This window comes from Cavia porcellus, unplaced genomic scaffold (genome assembly GCF_034190915.1).
Source record: "Cavia porcellus strain 051 isolate PalLab524CR breed Dunkin Hartley unplaced genomic scaffold, mCavPor4.1 scaffold_19, whole genome shotgun sequence".
NCBI lineage: Eukaryota > Metazoa > Chordata > Mammalia > Rodentia > Caviidae > Cavia > Cavia porcellus.
The window spans coordinates 40,288,210-40,294,381 of record NW_026947502.1 but is presented as its reverse complement, the minus strand read 5'-3'; the positions used below and the strand labels follow the sequence as shown (position 1 = coordinate 40,294,381).

Here is a 6,172-nt window from a genome sequence, read left to right as displayed (position 1 = left end):
TGAACACATGCGTGATGCAATGCTTGATATATAAATTATCTATATTTTTCTGCTACTTGTTGATTATACTGTAGCATGTGACTCCTGCTCCTGGATTTCTGTTATCTTAAGAGTACAGGGATCCATGTTGCTATCCATAAGAATTTCTTCTGTGGGTTAAGTCTTGTTAAGCATGCTCACTGTTACAAGCTAGTATTTCCCAAAGTATGTCTTATTAATTTACATGGAAATAGCTTTCTCTGTTTAGATATATTTGCTGAATGCTGGATTAAAAAAAGTTTTTATAGAGCACAAATTGTAAGCTTTAGGAGGAGAAATAACAGTATCACAGTTGCCCAAGACTCATGGTGATGAAGCCTCTTTGCATTGAAAGAAACCTTACATAGACTCTGGTTTCCACACACTTGAAAAGCAGCTCCTCAGGATTTTTTAAACTTGTGTTTCTTTTGAATTAATCTTTGAATAGGTACTTGTTGATCAGTCTGATTTATCTGAAATTACTTTCTGGATCAGGTCTACAACTTGAATTCCTTGTGTAAGTACAGTATGTTTTAAGTCTATCCTCTTACATTCTGGTCTTCTGTCAGGTGCTACAGTTAAAGAATGGGTCATTTGTTACTGTTACTTGGTTTTCAACATACTGGTGCTGAATTGTGTCTGTAGAACAATTCCTAATGTATTCCAAATTTCCTTGCAGGTGAATGTTTCTTGTCATCATAATATAACAATGAATAATTACTTTCAGATACTCATAAAGTCTTCAAGCCTATTAATACATACATATTTTTCTTTTAAACTTCTGATGATATGTTGTGTCATATAAACTGGCCCTGTATTAAAGACAGAACAAAACAACTATCCTAGCTTTATTTTATTTAATTAGCTGAATGCTCAGGTGAATGCTGGGTACCTGCATTAGGCCATTCAGTTGCAGTTAGCATTGGAATGAGACAGGCTGCCCCTTGCACTATTTGTGGCCAGTGTTAGCTCTTCCCACATCAAGCCAGCTCTGCAGAAGCAGAGTGGATGCAGCCTGGCATAGTTCTTACGTTCCTCAGCTTTACTGATCTCTAGCTGTAGTGCGATTCTGGGCAGCCAGAGGTGGAGGATCGCACTGATTAGTGCACTTCACAGGAGGAAAAGGCAGGAGAAAGGAAGCGGTATTTCCAGGTAAAACTGAGAGGCAGTGGGGAAAGTCCAGGAAAGTCTTTTTTGGTGGTGAGCTCATCACACCATTGCTTGGAAACTTTTAATTCATGGCTTAGTGTACTTTTAAGTTTTGGAAAGCTTATTTTATATTCCAAACTCAGAATCCAGTGGTATATTTAGTCTTTTGTTTGTGGTGGTGTATAAGGACCTACTCAGTCTAAATGAGAAAAGGAGCAAGCTTTAGCTATAAATAACTTCAAAAGAAAAGGAAATTACTGGCTTGTGCTTATGAAATAGCAATTATGAGCTTTCATGTTAATAACCACGGAGGCGCACTGTGGTACTCTTCCTTATCTGTGCTTTCCTTTCCCAGAGTTTCTGTTACACATGATCAACTGCAGTCTAAAAGTATGAGTACAAAACAAGATATTTTGAAGGAGGAACTGCATCGTAATTCTTCTATTATACTATGCTGTGGTAATTGTTCTGTTTTATAATTAGTTATTGTTAGTCTCTTACTGTCGGCCTCATTTGTAGGTGAAACTGTTGCAGGTACATATGAACTCTATAGGAAAAAGGTACTAGTACAGTGCAGATAGGATGCAGGCCGCCTGGGGATCAGGCATCCACCCTCTGGGGTCTTTGGCACACAGCACTGTGGAGAAGGAGGGGGCATTTGGCTGCCCACCCCTCTTTCCCATAGGGAGGCTGTCTGGCCTGAGGGTCACTGCACAAGCCCTGAGCACACAGCACCCCACCAACATGATGGGCGTTGGTGTCCGGAGCTCAGTCCCTGCTGGGAAGCGCTGTGCAGGTGAGTCAGGCATCTGTAGTCCTGCACTGCGATTGCATTCCACATGGAGGAGTGAAACACACTTCAGAACTAATTTTAAATTAGCCAGGTCTCTTTTTTAATAAAAACAAACCAAAGAAAAAGACGATTTGACACTATGAAAGAACTTTGTAAGGGCTTTAATGAAAAACAGCTCGGAAGGAACTAGAACTGTGAAGATTCCCTGGCATAGCTTGGGCTCCAAGTTAACAACTGGAGATAAATTAAAAGAGCCTGTGCAAGCCTGAGATAGGAACCAGAGAAGCACATTCTGTACCCAGAGTCGGGGAGTGAACGACAAAACATTTAATAGCAGCCAGATATCTGTGGTTCTTTAAATCTCATTTTGATTGAATGTCTTTAGATAGAGATTGAGAAAACTGTTCCCAGTAAGTTTTAGTGGGCTTAATATTTTGGTTTTTATTTTTTTAAGTGGAAAGTATTACTAAGGAGCAAAAGTTTTCCTTCTTTACCTTCTTTCCTTTTCCTTTTCTTTTGTTCAGTCCACATTTACAGGAGAAGTGAATACACAGAGTCTGATCCCACACCGCGCCCTGCTCCTCCTGCTGACAGCTGCTGGCCCGGAACTGGCCAGCACTGAGAACATGTGTGTCTTTGGGCGTGGAGTCTTCTGTCTTAAATACACGCGATGAAAGGCCATAACTATATAGCGTAAGAGTCTATTGAAATGGGAGTAGCAGATGGAAAACTGTAACTATTGTTCCAGAAAAATCTGGAGAAGATTGATAGTTTTATGAAAGAAATGAGAAAAACTTAAAATGGGATTTCTTTCAGTAAAATTTCTTTTTAAAAAGTCCTTTTTGTTTAAAAAAAAAAAAAAAGTACAGGTAGGAGCCGGTGGTTTAGGACCTGAGAGGAGGGCCGGGGAGGGAAGCTGACAAGCGGCTGCAGTTCACTGGGGAGGTGGAGGCCGCGTGGCCCGCAGAGAGTGCGGAAGGGAGTTGGGAAGAACAGAGGCTGCGGCACACGGGCTCTCACACCTGGGCCAGGGACACACGAGGTCAAACGTGCAAACAGAACAAAAGTGGTTTTGTAGCTGAGGCAGTCCCAGCCACCCACGGCTGCTTCGAAAGGCTTAGCATCAGTCTCAGGAGCTAATCATCAGTTGTTGTTTCTTGCTCACATTTTGGCTGGTGGCTCCCAAATGGAGGGTCAGGGAAGGCGATTATAAAATCCAGAACCTGTTTGGGGAAGGCAGGTTACTGTGCACGGTCAGCACCAAACAGACTCTGCAGGGTGAGGAGCGTAAGTGAAGGACAGGAGAGGTGAATGACGATCAAGGTTTTTGTTATGAAAATAATGCTTCTTCTTCTTATTATCATTGTTTTCTTTTGTACTGGGAATCAAACTCAGGACCTCGTGCTTGCCAGGTGCTTGTGCCCTTGCCATATCCCTAGCCCTCAAATTTTTTCAGAGTGCATTTTGGCTAACTGAACGCATTTTGAAATGCATCAGTATTAGCACAGCGGTGGCCCATTTCAGATGAGACTGATGCGTGTATTCAATCTAGGGTGTTGGGATGCTCAACTAACACATTCCACAATGGTAGAGACCAAATCTTAGTGAAGTTCCCTTTCCAAAATCTTGCATTTACAGAAAAACCAAGACTGGCTTCTAAGTTACTTGTCTTTTCATTTGTTTTTTTCTTTCCCCTAAAAAGTTTAAAATAATCATTCCATAACACTGCGCTGTAGTCAAAGACTAGAAATCTCCAACAGGGGTATAGACTTTTGTTTCCTGCTGGACTGGAATGACTGTGGTTGTGAAGCACTGAAGTCCCTACGTATCCAAAGACAATACTTCAATAGGCCTTCTTTAGGTAAATATGAAAATTTAAAAACTATATCCTAAATTTATATAGAGAGGTTTTGAACCATGGGTCAAACAGGTCCTTTAGCATAGTGGCACATATTTAATAGGAACTTTGCTGCCAAACCTGATTAGCTTACTTGGAGCCCTAACTAAGTGCCCTAGGCTGATGGTGATACCTAAGTGTGCCCAGTGAGCTAGTGATGCAGGCACTAAGGTGTTCATTTGTGCAGTGTCAGTAAATATGTCTTACATCGTAGCTTTGGATTGGGCAAAGTAGCCCCAGGAGTCCTCAGGGTATGCATCCTGTGCAGACAGGAAGAATGCTCACCTTTGCCTCATGCAGTGGGTCCAGGATGTGAAGACGAACCCTGTCCTGTCAGCAGTGGGATTCAACCACCAAAATTGCAGGGCTTCTTAAAAGTGGAATTCCAACCTGTTCATATTTATACTTCTGATGCTGTTCACTCAAAGTAAAGAACTCTAGTTTTAGTGAATTGCAAAGCTGTTTTTCCTGGTAATTAGAGTAATAGAGGGCTCCTGGACGGCAAAGGAAATGGGTAGAAGGATGTATCATAAAGTCAACTAAAAGTCAACTTTTAGTGATGAAGCTTGAGAGAGTTGAGGGAAAAGAAGCGTAAGGAAGAAGAAGTGGATAAAAAAGCAAAAGGAAGAAAGGGCAGAAAAACATAGTTACTGTGCTAACACAACATGTGACCAACCAATTTGGTGATTAGTCTTTAAAAATTTATTACAGCAAAAGACATATTTTCAATGACCCACCTCAAAATACTCTCCCCACTCCAAACACATAACTGCCATCATTTTTATCTAGTTTTTCTTTTTTTTTTTTGTTATCGATACCAGGGATCAAACTCATGACTGCCTGCTTACAAGGCAGGTGCTTATGCCGCTGAGCTAAATCCCCAGCCCCTTATTTTTGTCTGGTTTTGATACCAGGGCTCAAACTCTCAACCTCGTGCTTGCTAGGCAGGTGATTACGCCACTGAGCTAAATCCCCAGACAAATGCCATCATTCTTGCCATTTTTAAAGGCAGTTTTGGAAGTCTTCTTTCCTGTCTGTAGCTGCATCACCAGGGTGCTGCGATGTCTGGAATCAGCTCAAGGTTTTTACCTTTTGTGGTCACTTTCATTTTCTTTGTGGTCACTTTCACTTTGGGAAGACCTGCAAGTCCCACGGTGCCAGCACCTGTGAGTAAGGTGGGGGAGGACCCACTGTGATGCTTTTTAGGAGCCTGTCTTTCTGTTGGCTGGCATTGGGCAGTATTTTTGATCTGTGAAGAAGGATTATTATATTTCTCCTTTTCCAATGAAGGTACAGTCTTTTGGCTTAGCTGGCTAATGTGATATGAGTGGATATGATGCCTGCCACTTACAGGAAGAAATGTAAAGACCAAGTGCCAGTGAGAAGCTGTCCGCATGTCCTCCTTTCTGCTATAATTGTGGAAGTGCCTGCCAAGATGAAGCCCTGTCAGTTTCATCCCCAAGTGACAATAATGCAAGTGTTTTCCTGCCAACCTGCCCTGGACATGTCCTGTGAGCCAGGAAATTAGTTTCTGGTAAGGCATCACGATTATCTTCTAGTAGTATAACCTAATTTACCCTGTAGGAAATATGATTTGGGGTCTAGATAGAAAGAACCAGCCTAACAAACTGTAAAGACCTTGTAAGTTTAGTTATATATGAAATTAATGAAAATCAGACAGTGAAGTCAGATAACATATAAAACATGTAAGATGATTTTACTGAGTCAAGATATACTTGTAGATACATTGTCTGCACTGATTTATAATACCTTTTTTCTTTCTCTTTTTTTCCTATTATCTGCCATTCATTAAAAAAATTTTTAAAGGGATAAATTTGAATTATTTGTAGGAAAATGGATGCACCTTGAGACCATATTGTTAAGCAAAGTAACTCAGATACACAAGCTTAAATATTGCATGGGTTCTGCTATATGAAAGAAAATGCATTATAAAATGAAATAGAAATAAACTGGTGTAACTCTACTCCAGGATAATTTGCCACATCTCTCAAAATCACTAATGCGTATATTTCTTGCCGGTTATTTTTCTCACATATCTGGATATGCATTCATATATGCACAGAGAGGTATATCCAAATGTATTTATTTCAGGAATACTTGTAATAGCAAAAAATTGGAAACAAACACTCATTAATAGGTAACCAATTAATTGGGTGTAAGCGCAACACTTTGGGAAGTTGAGGCATAAGACTCATAAGTGAAAGCCCAGCCTGGGCACCTCAATGAGACCCTGTTTCAAAAACAAACAAACAAACAAACAAACAAACAAACAAAGATCAGGGATATAGATCAGT

General features: G+C 40.6%; 1 long non-coding RNA gene across 9 annotated transcripts in view; it reads left to right on the top strand.

Annotated features, from left to right (window-relative positions):
* Positions 1 to 947: 947 nt before the first annotated feature.
* Positions 948 to 6,172, top strand: part of LOC134471644 (uncharacterized) — a 41,673-nt gene continuing 36,448 nt past the window's right edge. For 8 of the 9 annotated variants that reach the window (XR_010041158.1, XR_010041162.1, XR_010041160.1 and 5 more), the window contains exons 1-5: positions 948 to 1,170; positions 1,523 to 1,626; positions 2,485 to 2,653; positions 3,663 to 3,821; positions 5,148 to 5,391. This is a non-coding gene — a long non-coding RNA (uncharacterized LOC134471644). The remainder of the gene's footprint in view (positions 1,171 to 1,522; positions 1,627 to 2,484; positions 2,654 to 3,662; positions 3,822 to 5,147; positions 5,392 to 6,172) is intronic. The other variant, XR_010041163.1, reaches the window with a different exon arrangement.